We start from the raw sequence: 18,107 nt of genomic DNA on the forward strand, positions 1-18,107 counted from the left end.
CAGGTAAAAACGTCCATGTCTTAGGAAAACAAGGAAAACAAGATGTTGACGAGCTATTTGAAGAAATAATGATGGAAAACTTCCCTCACTTGGAGAAGGAAATAGACATACAACCCCAGGAAGCTCAGAGAGTTCCCCAAAAACGATGAACCAAAAGAGGACCACACCAAGACACATCATAATTTGGATAACAAAGGTTAAATACAAAGGGAGAATCTTAAAAGCAGCAACAGAAAAGCGGCAAGAAAAGTTACCTATAGTTAGTTACCTATAAAGGAGCACCCATAAGACTAGCACCTGATTTCTCAAAAGAAACTATGCAGGACAGAAGGGCTTGACACAAAATATTCAAATGGTTGAAAACCTAGGATCTACAACCAAGAGTACTTTGTCCAATAAAGCTATCATTTTAAGTCGAAGGATAGGTAAAGAGCTTCTCAGACAAAAATAAACTAAAAAAATTAATCAACACCAAGCCAGTATTACAGGAATTGTTGGGGAGACTTCTTTAAGAAGAAAAAACATGTATCTAAATCATAAATAAAGAATGGTAATAACTACCTATTTATCAACAGGTACCTCAAATAGAAAAGAGTTAAGTGCTTCAACCAAAAAATAGGGAAGCTGAATGGATAAGAAAACAAGCCCTCTACATATGCTGCCTACAAAATACTCACTTCAGATTAAAAGATAGACTTAGAGGAAAGGGATGGAAAAAGACATTGCCTTGATGGAGGGTATTGTGCTGAATGAAATAAATCAAAGACAAATACTACATGATTTCACATACATGTGGAATCTAAAGAATAAAATCAACAACAACAACAACAACAAAAATGGAAACAAACTCATAGATACAGAGAATATTTTGAGGGCTACTAGACGGGGGTTAGGGCGATAGTTAAAAAGGGCAAAGGGATTAAGAAGTATAAATGGATAGATACAAAATAGTAATGGAAATATACAATGTAGCATAAGGAAAATAGTCAACAATGTTATAAAAAAATACGTAAGGGGGAGAGGGGTACATGATTTAGTGGGGTGGCCACTTCATGAGTTATTACTATGTTGTACAACTGAAATGAATATATTATTGTGTCTCAACTATAATTGGAAAAAAACCTCATTGAATTGTATAATGTAAGTATGAGCAACTAATTGTCTATTATGCTTCAGTAAAGCTGGGGGGAAATTTTTTTAAAAATCTGAATAGTTACTATATTCATGTTGTTCACATTTTAGGAATTTAAAGAGTACAATGAAAGGAGTCCATTATTTTTCCCACTAATCACCCAGATCCCCTCTCACAAGCAAACTGTATTATTAGATTTTTAAATATATATATATATAAATATATATATATGCAATTCTATGTATGTCATTTTCCTTTGTATCACAAATGGCGGCATACTATACACACTTCTGTATCTTACTTTTGTCACCTAATTTATTCTAGAGATATTCCATGTCAGTATATAAAGCAATCTGTCATTCTTGTTTGCTACTTCATAGTATTCTGTTGACTGAGTATACCATTTATTTGTCCAGTTCTGCAATGATGGACATTTAGATTGTTTCCCTTTGGGAGAGTGGTTAACAAACAGTGCTGTAGATGTCTACTGTCTGACCTACTCTCTATCCTCTAGGAAATACTGGACACATTAGTTTAACTGAAAAGTCATAGAAGTGCAACTAGACTGAAAGCTACCACTAATTTGAGCTATAGTTGAATATACCTGCAAGATGTCTAGCAATATCTAGGAAATGGGCATATTTTAAAAAATAAGGAGCTATGCCTGCAGCTGGACCTCCATGAAGCCCAAGAAAATTATAGCAAATTATTCAGAAAGTTTCCGGGAGTTTATTCATGTATTCTGTTACTGAGTCTACCCTTCCTGAAAAGGGACAAAAATATACGCACACATACACACAAATACAGATTTGACCACTAGATGTTTCATCCTTGCTGCCTGCCTAACAAGAATGAGGCAAGTAAATGATGATACCCCTTTTGATTATACATTTTTAGCTCCAGGAATAGTTTTTTCCCCAAATACTTCTAAATGAATATATAATGAATGAATGCATAAATACCTCTTATGGTGGCAGTCACACAGGTTCTCAACAAAGGGGACAGGAAGGAGCAATTAATATCCATGGGGCTCTGCCAGGATTCCTTAATCCTTAAATTGTTGGATGAAGGACTGCATGTCAAAGAGAATATGCACTGGGTTCTTGAGAGGAAGTAGGATTTGGTGGCAGGTTCTCCAAGCTGGGAGTCAGAAATACCAAGTTCCCTTCAGGTATACTTCTGTGTGTGATGCTCTTAAACCTAAGAAGTTTGTTTGTCTATTTGACCTTTAAAGGTATACTTTAAAGGTACATAATTTCAGAGGCATTTTATATCACAAAATATAGTCAGTACTTCAAATCAAATACCACATGTGCATAAAAAAAGTATAGTAGATTATGCATGAAATCAAGATTAATAGTAATTATCTTTGGTTAGTGGAATATAGAAAGATTTAGAAAATTATTTCTTTTTAAGAATATTTATATTTTCTGAGATTTTTTAGTTTTCCTAAAGTGAGTATATACTTTTTATGTAATAAATTAAAATATTTCAAATAAATCTTGCAAGTTTTTCATCTATTCAACCAACATTTATTTAATTTCTGCTATGTGCATGGTACCGTGCCAAGAGCTTTAGAGAAAACATAAAAGCAGAAGATTTAATGTATTTCCTTTCAATTACACTGATGCATATACTATGATAATTAGATAAAATGCACTTGGAATAATAGAGAACAGTCTTAAACAACAGAAAATCAAATTTTCACAATAGTATAACAAACTTTTACAGAATTGAGTAGGTAGGAAGTAAAAGAGAAATCAAAATGGAGTGAGTTTGTTTAGGAAAAAGTTTTATGATCATTTTGAGCTAGGACACTGAGAGAAATAGAAGAAATAAAGCATTTCAAATGGAGAGGAATGATAGAAATGACAATGAAAAATTGAACGTCTTCAAATTGTGTGTCAGGATGGTAAAGAGAATAACTTGGTCAATGCAGAGAAATCAGAAAAGGAATTAAAGAGAAATTTGGTTAAATAAATGTTGAATACTGGACTGAAAGCTTTCAATTTTTTTCAATAGGCCTCCCACCACAGTTCTTGAAAGTTACCGAGCAGTTACCGAGATAAAAATTGCTATAAAGGAAGATTACAATTTTTTGTTGTTGTTTTGGCTGCATTGTATAAGTTGGGTTGGAACAAGGAAATACTGGAGTCTCCTAAACAAGCAGCCTTGCTGTTGTGCTTAGTCTGGGTGTGAGGTAATGAAGGCCCAGATTGGAAGAGTGGCAATCAAAATGCAAAAAAAGGAACTGTCAGCAAGCATAAAGAATCCACATGACTTGGGGAACAAAGGAGTATAAGAACAAACGTTACTCCAGAGAAATCAATACAAACTTTCTGAAGAGAAATGTGGCATTGTATATCAGGATCCTTTCTTTAAATTTTTATTTCCGCCCATTAGAATGGCGAAAATCCAAATGAATAACGGTACCAATTGCTTGCAAGGATGCAAAGCAACAGGAACTCTCACTGCTAGTGAGAATGCAAAGTGGTGTAGCCACTTTGGAAAAGAGTTTGGAAGTTTCTTATAAAGCTAAACATAGTCTTACCATACAATCCACAATTGCACTCCTAGGTATTTACCCACTGATTTGAAAACTTATATCCACATTTTTTTAATGGCCGAGTAATATTCCATTGTATATATGAGCCATAACTTCTTTATCCAATCGTCAGTTGATGGGCATTTAAGTTGCTTCCATATCTTGGCTATTGTAAATTGTGTTGCCATGAATATTGGGGTGCATAGATCTTTATGAATTATTGTTTTGGTTTTCTTTAGATAAATACCCAGAAGTGCAATTGCTGGGTCAAAAGGTATATCCATTTTTAATTTTTTGAGGAACCTCTATACTGTTTTCCATAGAGGCTTTACCAATTTGCAATCTCCCCAACAATGTATGAGGGTTCCCTTTTCTCCACATCCTCGCCAACACTTGCTGTTTTTTGATTTATTGATGATAGCCATTCTGACAGATGTGAGGTGATATCTCATTGTGGTTTTAATTTGCATTTCTCTGATGATTAGCGACCTTGAGCATCTTTTCACATGTTTCTTAGCTATCTGTATTTCTTCTTTGGAGAAGTATCTGTTCAGGTCTGCTGCCCATTTTTTAATTGGATTGTTTGTTTTTTTGTTGTTGAGTTGTATGAGTTCTTTATATATTTGGATATTAACCCCTTATCAGATGTATCATTAGCTAATATCTTCTCCCAAGCAGTCGGTTATCTTTTTGTTTTGTTGATAGTTTCCTTTGCTGTAGAAGCATGGGATTTTTTAGGGTAGTAAAATTGTCTATGATATTGTATTTTGTATGATGCTATAATGGTGGATATATGGTACTATCTATTTGTCAAGAACCCATAGAACTTTACTGTACAGAGTGAACATTAATGTATGAAAAAAATTTTTTAATCATATAGTAGGTCAGGGACTTCCAGAATGGAATGCTGAATATGACAGTAGAATCTAATTGTATCACAAATGTGTGAAACAGCCTCACTGAAGGGAGTGGAGGAAGAAGGTGCTGACCTATATAACTCTAGAAATGAGTGATGGCTCTAAGACTAAAGTCCAAATGAGCAGCACATAAGAACTATACTGTAGTTAATAAAATTGTTTCCCATGGGGATATGATATGCATTAACAGTTCTGAAACCACTATGTACGTGTACTGGAATTGTAAATGGATGGCAGATGGTGGGGGCTTAGTTTTTCACTGTCGGAAGTAGGTGATTGCAGATAAATGTGGGGAGGAAGCTAGAATGATTTATGTGGTAGTAGATCAGATCTGGAGACATCAGTATGAACTCATTTAGTTTAATATAGTTACAAATGGATACATGTAGAAACATGTATAGGTATGTGTATATGCCCAAGATAGTTTATACACATATTTTTCCTTGCTCTGTCAGTGAAGGGGACCTAGAAACACGCACACCTTGCACCCAGATCTTGGTTTTCAATAACATTCTCCAATAAAAGGAACCATGGCTCCTTGGAGAAGTGACTAATTCTAGGACTGGGGCAGGAAATATACGAGATGAGCCTGGAGCATCTTATAATGCCAGAAAGTAAGAAGATACTAAACTCACACAAAATAATGAGGGTATATCAAAGAGATATAAGAGCTAACTGAAAGAGCCCCCAGCGGCCAAAGCTGAAACATTTTGAGCAAAGAAATAAGTAGTATTGGATTATAATCCAAAACATAACATATATATTCATGAGTCCATACGGATATAAATAAATGATTGCACGAATAAGTAAATTGGGAGAACAGATAAATTTTCCGTGCAGAAGAATTCCAAATTTATGTAATACTCTGCTCTCAAGGAAGTGAAGCATTAACTCCCCTCTCCTAAGTGTGGGCTGTACACAGTGACATTCTTCCAAAGAGTACAGTATGCAAGTTGAGGGGGGATAATTTTACATTAAAGAAACCTGACAAACACTGTCTCAGCCAGGGGATCAACAACAGTGATAGGTCATGTTGATATTATGTCACCTTGATATTATGTACAAGAAAAGTCTGAGAAACTGTCATCATCAAGGGTAGCCTAAGGAGACATAATGGCTAAATACTGGACCGAAGGCTTTCAGGTTGGTTCATTAGGCCTCCCACCTATTATCCTGGTATCCTGGATGGGATCCTGGAACAGAAGGACGTGAGGTAAACATGAAGGAACTCTGAATAGAAATCTGAATAAAGTGTGGATCTTAATGATAACATATCAATTAGCTAATAATGTATCACTGTTGCTTCATTAATTAGGACAAATGTACTATTTTAATGTAAGATGTTGGTAATAGAGGAAACTGAGTATAGGCTGTGTGGGAACTCCACTATCTTTGCAACTTTTGTTTAAGTCTAAAATTATTCTTAAACTTACATTTTTTTATTTTTAATTTAAATTTTTTATTTTATTTTTATTAAAAATTAAAATTTTTCCAGTTTTATTAAGATATAATTGACATATAACATCATATTAGTTTAAGGTGTACAATTCAATGATTTGGTATATGTGTATATTGCAAAATGATTACTGCAATAAGTTTAGTTAACATACATTACCTCACATAATTACAATTTTTTTTCTTGTAATGAGAACTCTTAAGATCTACTTTCTTATGAAAATTTATTTTTTTCATGTCTATTCCTTTGGATTTCTAGAAATCTATTTTTAAGAGTTAATCAGACCTAGCAATAAAATATTATGTATAAAAAATTAATACAACCTAAATGTCTTAACAGGAAAATAGTTAACTCAATTTTGAGTCTATAGTCACTAAAAATGAAGTTCACGTTATATTAAAGAAAAAATAAAATTATAAAACAGAAGGTATATAATATTCCCAATACACACTAAATGAATAGAATATTCCCATACATCAAAATGACATATACCAGATAGATTATCAATGGATGGTAGGATAATGGGTGATTTTTATTTATTTTATGTATTTGTGATTTCAGTTTTTCTATAAGTAATGTAAATATTACTCTGGTAATCAGAAGAAAATTTTAATTAAAGTTTATAGGAAAAAGGAATCCCTACTTGTGTAAAATAGGGATTGATCAAATGGGATGTTTATGGAAATGTTAGAAAAATAAGCAGGAATAATCCTTTTTCAGGTACACAAGATGATGTTGGGTCCACTCTATGTGTTTGGTTTCAGACAGCAATAAGAAGAACTTAGCCAATATAGAACATTACATGATAAGTCAGCCAGAAACCCTTAAGAGAAACATACTGAACAGGAACACAGATAAATATCTTCACTGTGATTGGAAACAACTTTTTTAAAGATGTCAAATTGTAGCTTTGCTTTTTGCAAAAGGAAGCATGTCTCTGAGAAAGGTCATGTGGTTAATAATGAAGATTAAGGCACTTTTCCCCATGGTGAATCCTTGGTAAATATATTTTGGCTATTACCTCTACTGAAAGATGCATACTGAAAACATGAGTACTAGCAGCAATTCTGTGAGCTTCCCTCCACCCCTCAGTACTAATTAAAAGGGAAGGCCAAGAATCATAGTGAGGAATAAATACCAGCAAGTATATAGGGGTTCAGCCCAGATGACTTGGTCTATAGTTGTGCAAGCTCTCTGATAAAAATAGGGTTCTAAGAACTTGCAATCAATAGATCCTTTGGAAAAACCTAGAAGCTTACCATATGCATCACAATGAAATCTCCATCTCTCCTATCTCACATTTAGGAAACCTGAGGCTAACCACTCCAAAAGTACTGTTTCACATATCCACTTGAACCCTGCAACTTGGGCAGCCATACCCACCTCTAGAAGCTCTCGGGTTGTACTGTGGCACTCTCCCACAGACTTTAGAAGGTCCCAGGGCTGGCGAAAGTTTGGAATCTCATGATCTGAGCACTTTCCTGATGAGAGAACAGTTAGATAGTAACCACCACAGCAAGAATCAGTTTATCTTCCAGATCCTGGTGGTCTGGCATGTAGTGAATCAGTACTTTTGAATCAGAAGGACCCTCGAGGAGTCCTTTAGTCTTCACACGGCCCTTTTTAATGAAGGAGGAACCAGAGACTGGGCATTAGGGTCACTATCTCCCAGGAAAATCTCTTAGGTGACCTCCATGACCCCATCCATTGCCCTGTGATGTTTCCTATGAGAATTAGAAATACATCATTGCTTACCAGTGTGAGGAGCAAGCAAGCCCAGGATTCCAACTTGGGGAGCAATTTTGGCTTATAAATGAGAACTGAGTCACTCTGAAGATTGACCTTGAAGACTCTAGAGTGTTTGAACTCAACTTAGTTTACCACACCCCTTGCTCATCAAGGCAGACCCATAAATCAGGAGACGCAGCATGGCATTCACCTGCAGGGCAGGTAACAGTGCCACCTCCCAGATATTATTCCCCAAGGAAGAGCATGGTGTCTGCTATGGCCCCAAAAAGATACCTATAGAGAGTCTAGTTGAGACATGACTCTGATACAAGATAACAGGAACTATAAGAAAAATTGTGGTCAGGACTCTACCCTGAAACTTTTCACCTAAAGGGCCTTCTAAACTCTAAATATTTTGGCACCTTTGGTGACAAGGAAGAAAAACACAACCAGGGTAGACTTCTCCATCTAGCAGATACAAAAGGTCTGTTAGTTGAAGAGGATTGCTTAACCATTACAAGGGTTATGTAGGACAGACATCTCAGAAGTGGGCAAGGCTGTCAGTAGCTTCTGAGATTTTGTGAAAGCTCTAGACTGTCCCAGTGCCTCTGCCCATAAGCTAGCAAGGTATTAACCAAAATTGAGACATAAGAAAGAGTCCAGAGAAAACAGCAATACTGTTCTGTGTTCCAGGGATTTCAGATGAATATTAAGATTCCTGGAGAATGACCGAAGGACTCAAAAATATTTAAAAACCTCAGGAGCACTGGTGAGACCAGAGCCTGATCATCTCATTCCCAAAAATTGCTCTCACAAGTTACCTGTTGCCCTCTCATACACTATTAGCTTGAGTGTAAATCGATGAACAACCTGTGCCTTCAAATTTTTAAATGCACATACCCTTAGACTTAGCAAATCTACTGGGGGAATAGTGGCACAGGGACACTTACACATGAGCTCAAAAATATATGTACAAGGATATTCATTGAAACCATGCTTGCCCATCAATAAAGAAGTGGTTGAATAAGTTGTGGTACAGCTATAAAATGACCCAGTATACAATTCTTAAAAAGAATGAATGAAATCTTTAAGTCAAATGTTCATGGTACACTGCTGAGCAAAAAAAAAAAAAAAAAAAACAATTTTTTTCTGGTTTTGAGTAAAAATATCTTATTTGTATACTTATTTGAATTTGTTCACATCAAGCATATTGGCACTTTTATAATGAAAGAACTATTTCTAAAAGCACCCCAGTTATTACCTTAAAACTAAACTCTAGAGAATTGATAGATGATTTTATTTTTAAAAAATCTTTTTTTTCTTGTTATAATGCTGTTTAGCCAATAAATTAAAATTGGTAGGAAAAAGCAAATTAAAATTTAGAATGCACTTTTCCAAGTCAAATATAGGTAATTACTCAGAGAAATGTAAACTTAGGGAAGAAATATTTTACTTATATTTCAACATAACACACATACACACACATATGTTATCAGAGTTCTCAAAATATGGTCTGGAGACTCCTGGAGACTCCAAGGCTTTTTCAGGAAGTCCATGAAATCAAAACTGTTTTCATTATAATTCTAAGTTATTACTTTTCACTGTTGACTTTTGCACCGATAGTACAAAAGCAATGGTGGGTAAAAATTGCTGTTGTCTTAACGCGATTCAAGGTAGTGGTCAAACTGTATAGAGTTTAATGTAGTCTTTCCCACTGAGCACTCAAAGTGGAGGGGAAGCCAGTTTTACTAAGAATGTCCTTAATGATGCTGTAAAAATTAATTTTATTAAAACTCAATCCCTGAGCATATGTATTTTAAATATTCAGTATGAGAAAATGAGAAATATACATAGAACACTTCTGCTATACAATGGTTGTCTCAAGTACATTGATTGTCTCAAGGAAAAACAACTTGTACAACTATTCCAGTTGCAAGCTCAACTAACCACTTTTTCATGGAATACCATTTTTACTTGAAAGTATGACTAACAGATGAATTTTGGTAATTCAGACTTGTGTATTTGCAGACATTTTCTGGAGCCTGCCACTTGAATGAAAATAGCTGACAGTATTTGTTTACAATTATAAAATTCAAGCTTTGGGGCAAAAAATAGGATTTTGGAAGATTGATTGATAGTTTCCCAAATATAAAGACTTTTCTGATGAGATATTATATAAAAATGTGTTTTTATATAATAAAATGTGTCAATATTTGCAAGATCTGCATAACTCAGTGAACCAATATTTCTTAAATGATCAATGTATGATTTTACAAAGCCATGCATGAGAAGAGGACCATCTAAAGATAGACAAATGTATTTTAATGTAACAGTATGAAAAATTTATAGTATAGTTTCAACCTTTATAAAACTAATAGTTATTTAATTTTGGTGTGGTATTAAAGGGAATAATCACAATTATCTGAAAAAGCCATTAAAAATTCTTCTGTTTTCCAATCACATATCTGTATTAGTCCAAATTTTCTTCATATTTTTCAACCAAAACACTATATTGCATTTGACTGGATACTGAAGCAGATATGAGAATCCATCTGTCTTTTATTAAGCCAGGCATTAAAATTTTTACTCTTCTAATTAAGTTTTTGTTTTACAAAATATATTTTTCATTAAAATATGTTACTTATGTTCTCATTTATGAAATGAACTTACAGATTTTTAAAAATTCCTGTTTTAATTTCTGATATAGTAAATATCAATAGATAAAGCCCACATATATAAACAACTCATTGGGTCATATAATAAATAAAAGCTCTTCAAGTGTTTAATAACTTTTAAGAGTGTAAAGGGGTTCTGACACCACAAATTTCATAATTGTTGCAGTACTATATAGCAGTACCAAGAGAGGTGGAAGAATGGTGGAGATGACCCATGGAAGCTGCTAGGTTTTGAATGTTTTTTTCCCACTCAGCCAACTCTCTTCTTTACCCCCACAGTCAGAGTTTGGGAACAAGAGCTCTGAAGTGTGCTCTGGATTTCTCTGGTGAATCTATAAAAGGGAAAACGTACTCCTTTCCCTCTTCCTCCTTCTCTAAGTCTCCAGACAAAACTTGAGAGTAGGGGATGCAGACTGGAGAGAGAGAGACTAGAAAAGGGCATATGAGGGCGAGGGAACCAGCCATTAAGGAGCTCATTTAGAAGCTCTGAAGTTAGGTGGTAAGGACAAGCTGTCAGGTGTCACAGCAGGTCCATTCAGGTAGAGGAGCCAAGGACATCCCCTAAAGTAGCAAAGCTCATATTCCCTTCCTCCTGCTCTGGCCCATTTCTTAAAATGGACTAAACCCTTCAGTGACCTTTAAAGACCAACAATTGTTAAAGCCCACAGTACCACATAGTTAACTAGAAAAGATCAGTATGGAAAGAAATCAAGCTTAAAGAGAAAAAAATGTAAACCAGAATAGTAACAACTACTACTTTACCTCCCACCTCCCCTTCCTACTGTCCATTTCCTCCCCCTGGCCTGAGCCCTGTCCTTCTTTAGGCTATTACTGATTCATTACGGCTATAGTCACTAGCATGGGGAATTTAGGGGAATGATTTGCCATTCGCTGGCTATGTGATTGAGCACGTAACTCTCCTTCTCTGGACCCTCAGTTTCTGCATCATTCAGATGAAATGATCTTCCAGGTCTGTGAGCCTATGGTTATTAATAAACAGGAGATATGTCCATACTGGAGCTATGAACTCTGAAATGAACATATTGTCATTGAAAAGAGCAGAGGATCAAGAGAGGAAACAGAACTCTAGTTTGCATCATTACACATTATCCCCTTTGTACATGGATATATTCATGGGAAATGAAAAAACACAGGTTTCTGAAAACAACCTGGAGAAGCCTCCTAAGGCTATAATTCTTCTCTTGGGTTCAGTTAGCTAGTAGGTTCCTGGAGCTGGTATTGGAGAATTCCCCAGTTCTTGCTCAGCAGTGGTAATTACTTTGGTCTTGGAGGCCCTCAGGTTTTCAGCCTCCCTGTCATGACCCTGCTAATTAGATACCAGGTTCTGGCCCCTACCTTCCTATTTTTTTTTAACAGCTTTAATGAAATATAATTCACATACCGCACAGTTCACCCAAAGTGTCCAATTTAATGTACTTTATTATATTCACAGAGTTTTACAACTATTACATCTATTTTAGAATATTTTCATCACCTCTAAAAAGAAATCCTCTACCACTAAGCTATTCTTTCTCAACCATCCAGGTCCCCAAGCCTAAGCAACAACTAGTTTACTTTCTGTCTTTACAGATTTGCCTATTTTGGATATTTCATATGAATGAAATCATATAACATGTGGTCCTTTGTGACTAGCTTCCTTTGCTTAGAATGATGTTTTCAAGGTTCATGCATATTGTAGCATGTATCAGTGTGGTTATTGTGAATAAGCCTCTATGAACATTGGTGTACAAGTATCTGAGTTCCTTCTTTCAGTTCCCTTGGACATATACCTAGGAGTGGAATTGCTGGATCATATGGTGATTCTATGTTTAACTTTTTGAGGAACACAAACTGTTTTGCAGGGCTGCTGTACCATTTTACTTTCTCACCAGTGATATATGATGGTTCCAATTTCTCCACATCCTCACCAATACTTATTATTTATAGCCATCCTAGTGGGTGTAAATGGTATCTCATTGTAGTTTTGAATGTGTTTTCCTGATGGCTGATAATGTGGAGCATCTTTTCATGTGCTCATTGGCCATTTATTTTATTTTTTTTATTGGTTTTGGGTATATAGCACAATGGTTAGGCATTTGTATAACTTATGAAGTGATCCCCCCAGTCACTCTAGTACCTATCTGGCACTATACATAGCCATTACAATATTATTGCCTATATTCTCTATGCTGTACTCCACATTCCCATGACTGTTTTTTACTACTATATTTGTACTTCTTCATCCTTTCACCTTTTCACCCTGCCGCCTATCCCCTCATTGGCCATTTATATAGCTCTTCAGATCAATGTCTAGATACCTCGTTAATTTTTAAATCGGGTTATTTGCCTTTTTATTACTAAATTGTAAGGGTTCTTTATATAGTCTAGATACAAGTCCCTTATTAGATATACAATTACAAATATTTTCTCCCATTTTGTGGGTTTTCTTTTCACTTTCTAGGTAGTGTCATTTGGAGCACAAAAGTTTTAAATTTTGATGATGTCCAGTCATTATCATTATTTTGTTACTTGTGCTTTTGGTAGCATATCCAAGAAACCATTGCCAGATCCAAGGTCCTGAAGACATGCACCTATGTTTTCTTTTAAGAAGAACCAGTTTAGCTGTTACATTTGGGGCTTTGATCTATTTTGAGTTCATTTCTGCATATGGTTGTGAGGTAGGTGTCCAACCTCATTCTTTTTCATGTAGATATCCAGTTTTCCTAGCACCATTTGTTGAACAGACTATTCTTTCACTGTTGAGTTGTCTTGGCACTCTTGTAAAAAATCGACCATAAGTGTGAGGGTTTGTTTCCTGACTGTCAATTCTATGTCATTCTTTATGCCAGTACCATGCTGTCTTGATTACTGCAGCTTGAAATAAGAAACTGTGAGTCTTCCAGCCTGGCTCTTCATTTTCAAGGTTGTTTTGGCTGTTCTATGTTGGCCCCTACTGTTTAAACACCAAGGGACAAGTCTTCACCCACTCTGCCTCTTCCAAGGTATCCAGTATGGTAGCCTACAACCCTAATCCTCATCCTCTCTAACCTCGTCTTGCAATGTTCTCTTCCTCACTGCTCCACTCCAATGACATGGGCATTCTCTCAGTTTCTCAAACACTGTGAAATCCTTCCTGCCTAGCGCTTTTGAACTGATATCCTCTTTGCCAAAATGACTCCACACTTTTCCCTCCTCGCTATTCCCAAGACTAATTTTTTTCTTTGTCATTCAGGTCTCTGCTCAAATGTTATCTTCTCAGAGAGGTCTTCACTAACCCCTACTCTAAAGTAGTTGCCTACCAAACCTACCCTCTTTATCACATTAGCCTGTATTATTTCATTTATCACTGTCTGAAATTGTCTTTTGTATAAATTGTTATATTTATTTTTTATGCCTCCCCCTACTAGAATGGAAACTCCAAGAAAGCAGAGTTCTTGTCTTACTTAACACTGAATTTCTCCACATAGAACGCTGCCTGTCATATAATAGATATTTAATACATATTTGTCGAATGAGTGAGTCAATCAATTAATCATTCATTCAAGCCCTGGACAGCTCCTATAGAGAGATTCAGGACCAGGAAGCTCTAGAGGTAAAGAGCAGTGAACTGGCTCTCAAACCAGGATGACTTTCCTTGTATTCACTTTGCCCCATTTTGCACCAGTCAGCAATTCCTCCCTCTTTTTATTCAAAGGTTTCCCCTAAACCCTCTTCCTAACATCTGTCTACATTTGAGAAGTAGATACAGACACATTCCTTCCTCTTCCAATCTCTACTTTGGATTGCTTTGGGGAAAATGACCAAAGATGTCTCTGACCATAGTATATATATACAAGTGCACACGCAGGTCCATTTGCAAAGACAAAAATCTAGAGCGTTGGGAAGCATGAGGCACAGAACAAGGGGACAAAAGAACACAGAACTAAGAAGACAAGGATCTAGAATCTCAGGTAAAGAAACTAGGAATTCATATTATAACAACCTTGGATTCTAAGGCCCACAAAAGCTTGAGAACCATTGTTCCACAGCTACAGACTGAAGAGGAGAGAGCCTAGGTTACTGATAATGAAGACTTGATTTCCCCTGGGGCTTGGGAGGCTCTAATAACCCTCTATACAGCCCTGAGTCTTTCATCTAAAGATCTTAAAGAATGTTACAAGCATCAATTAACCCTTGCAACACTCTAGAATCTAGGCTCTCGGCCCTTTTTTACTGACAGAAAACTGAAGCTTATGGGTTAAAGCCAGTTCAAGCTCATATGACCTGAACTGAGCAAACTGAGGGCTAAGGTTGAAGCCAGTACTGACCTCAAAATCTTTTCCTTATGACAGGGGTTCACAATATGGGGACAGTAGAGCACTTAAATTCATGTATATGTTTACCACACCTTTACTGCAGGCAGATGATAGTTTGGCTGGTTCCTTGTCACTCAGATCTCAGCTTAAAGGTCACCTCCTCAGACAGGTCTTCCGTGAACATCCATCTTAAGTAATGTCTTCTACCAGTTCCTATCATATTACCCTGTTTGATTTTCTTCAGAGTACTTGCCATTGTCTGAGATTATTTTGGTTTTTTTTGCTTGTTACTTCTCTCATTCACTATAATGTAAACCCACCCTCTTTATCACATTAGCCTGTATTATTACTCCATGAAGTCAGAAACCTTACTTGATAGGATGTTGTTGATGTTCAATAGGTATTTGTTGAATGTTTAAATAAATAAGTCTAAATAAAGATGTTTTCAACAATATGTAGATGCTGTTGAAATAAATAAAATATACAGTGATCTAAATTTACGTACTTTTGGCATGTATTTCTCTCAGTCAGTAGATACTTCGACTACCATGTTAGGATTATTCTTTATAACATTCAGAATTTCCATTTCTTTCATTTTATGGATTAAAATTTCTTAGCTAAATTTTCCTAATCTTCCTAACTAAAACAATTAAAATGCTAGGTTAAGTATAATTTTTAACTTTAAAATTCATAAAGGAACTGACACACAAGTAAAGAGTTAGGATGACCCCAAAACAAACTGTAACCAGAAACGCATCCCTTGAAACGTTTTTTTTTTTTTTATTTCAAGAATGACACCATGTTCTCCTGGTTTTGGCTTCCGTGTCACTACCCACTCTTCAGTCTCCTTTCCTGGTTGCTCCTCAACTTCCTATCTCTTAACAGTAGAGTGTTCCAAGATTTGGTCCTTGGATCTCTAACTACATCCACTCCTTTGGCAATCTTATCTGGTCTGTTTTAAATATAATTTAGATACTAATTAAGGTATAAATTTTTTGATCTCTGATTCTGAATTCCCCCTTGAACTTCACATTTGCATGTCCAACTGCCTATTTCACATCTCTGCTTGACTATCTAAAAGGCATCATATGCAAAATTCCCAAATATGAACTCAGTCAATGGCAAGTCCATTCTTCCTATTGCTAGGCCAAAAACATTGGAGTCATCCTTGACTTCCCTTTTTCTCATTTACCAAATGAGTAGAGGGAGGAAAATGGAAAAGAAAAAAGACAAAAATAACTAAATCAACTCAAAATAAGGCCAGAAAAGGGAAAAGAAACAGAAAACAGGACAATAAAAAAAAATAAAAATAAAAATAAAACCAAATATATTAGCAATTACTCTAAATGTAAATAAATGTACTGAGTTCTCTAGCTGAAAGCTGGATTGTCAAACTGGATTAAAAAAAGAACCTAAATCTGGCTCTTTGCTGGTTATAGTAGATATACTTAAAATATAAGAACACAGAAAGACTAAAAGTCAAAGAATGTAAATATATAATATAGATACATTTTAACCAAAAGAAAACTGATTTAACTATATTGCTAGCAGACCAAATAAGTTTTAAGCAGAAAGCATTACTGGTCAGTACAAAGTAAGACCATTACAAAATAATAAAAGGATCAGTTAACCAGGAAGATAAAACAATTCTAAACTAGAAAGCACCCAATAACTCAGCTCTTAAAAATACATAAAAGCAAAAATGAACTCTACAAGGAGATAGTGACAGATTCATTATCATAGTAGGTACATTAATGTACCTCTTCCAGTATTTGATAGTTCAAACAGGCCCCCCAAAAGTCATGAAATATATAGAACATTTTGAACAGCACAATTAGTAGGCTGGCCTAAGAAATAGATAGAAAATTGCTCCCAAAAATTGGAGAATAAATATTTTCAAGCCCACCTGGAACACATACAAAAATTGACCACATGCCAGGCCATAAAGTTAGCCTCACAAATCTCTAAATGTAATTAAGTTAGAAATCAGTTACAAAAAGGGTGGGAAACATAAGTTTGGAAATTTTAAAAATATACTTAACTATTGGGTCAAAGAGGAATTCATAGTAAAAATTAGAAAATACTTAGAAATAAATGGTATTGAGAATACTATGTCAAAACTGTGGGATGCAGGTAAAGTGGTACTTTGAAGGAAATCTGTAGCAGTCATGCTTACATTAGGAGATAACTAAGGCTCATAATAATGAGCTAAAATGTTATAAAAACAACAGAATAAATCCAAATAAAATGGAAAGTAATAATAAAGAGCAGAAATTAATGAAGTAGAAAAAAATTCAATAGAGAAGATCAACAAAGCCAAAAGGTAGTTATTGAAAAATACTAATAAAATAGACTTAACTTCTGGCAAGAGTAACTAAGAACAAAAAAGAGAATGTATGATAACATTAAAAATAATAAGGGAACCATACCTAAATAGCTAAATGTGCTACATAGATTAAGCAGGGAAGGATTATAATAATTTTATGCCAATAAATATGAAAACTGAAATAAAATGACTAGATTCCTAGAAAAATATTATTCACCAAAACTAGCTAAAGAAGAAATAAAGGGCCTGAGAATCCTGTAATTTGAACCTAAAACTGCTCTAAAAAAAAATAAAGTTTTTAATTAAAAAAAATCCTATAACCATTAGAGTTTGAATCAACTTAAATTTTCCATGAAGCAAGGACCAGGTTTCAGAGGGCCTCACCGGTGAGTCAACAGAAAAGTGGTTATTTAAACTATGGTAGAGTCGGCCTGTGGAGGGCAACACAGCAATGGAAATGGACAAACTACAGCTGCCCACACCCACATGCTTGGTTCTCAAAACAATTTTGAGTGAAAGAAGCAGTCACAGAAGAATTCACACGCTATGATACTATTTATATAACATTCAAAAATAGGCCAAATAAATACATAGGGTACATAAATAGATACTAAAACTATAACAAAAAGCAAGAAAATAATTACCATAAAATTTAGATAGTGTTTACCTAGAATTGAGGATGGAATCTGGGAGGAAACTGCAGAAGGGCTTCTGAAGTACCAGAAATATCCTGAGTGCTGGATACACAGGTGTTCCTTTTATTGTTACTCTTTCATTTCACTCCGGGATATATACTCTGGAGAAATTCTTGCATTTGCAGAAAACATTTTTTATACTCTTGTATATATGACATTTTTTCAATTCACAAGGTTATTCTATGCAGATGACAAAAAGAAAGAGGTAGATATATATATACCGACTTGGGGGAAATATCCAACACATATTTGGGGACAAGCATGTTGTAGAACTCAACAGTGTAATCCCATTTTAATAAAAATGTTCATGTGTCCATTGAAATAAATCCGAACAATAT

This window comes from Pteropus alecto, unplaced genomic scaffold (genome assembly GCF_000325575.1).
Source record: "Pteropus alecto unplaced genomic scaffold, ASM32557v1 scaffold78, whole genome shotgun sequence".
Classification (NCBI taxonomy): domain Eukaryota; kingdom Metazoa; phylum Chordata; class Mammalia; order Chiroptera; family Pteropodidae; genus Pteropus; species Pteropus alecto.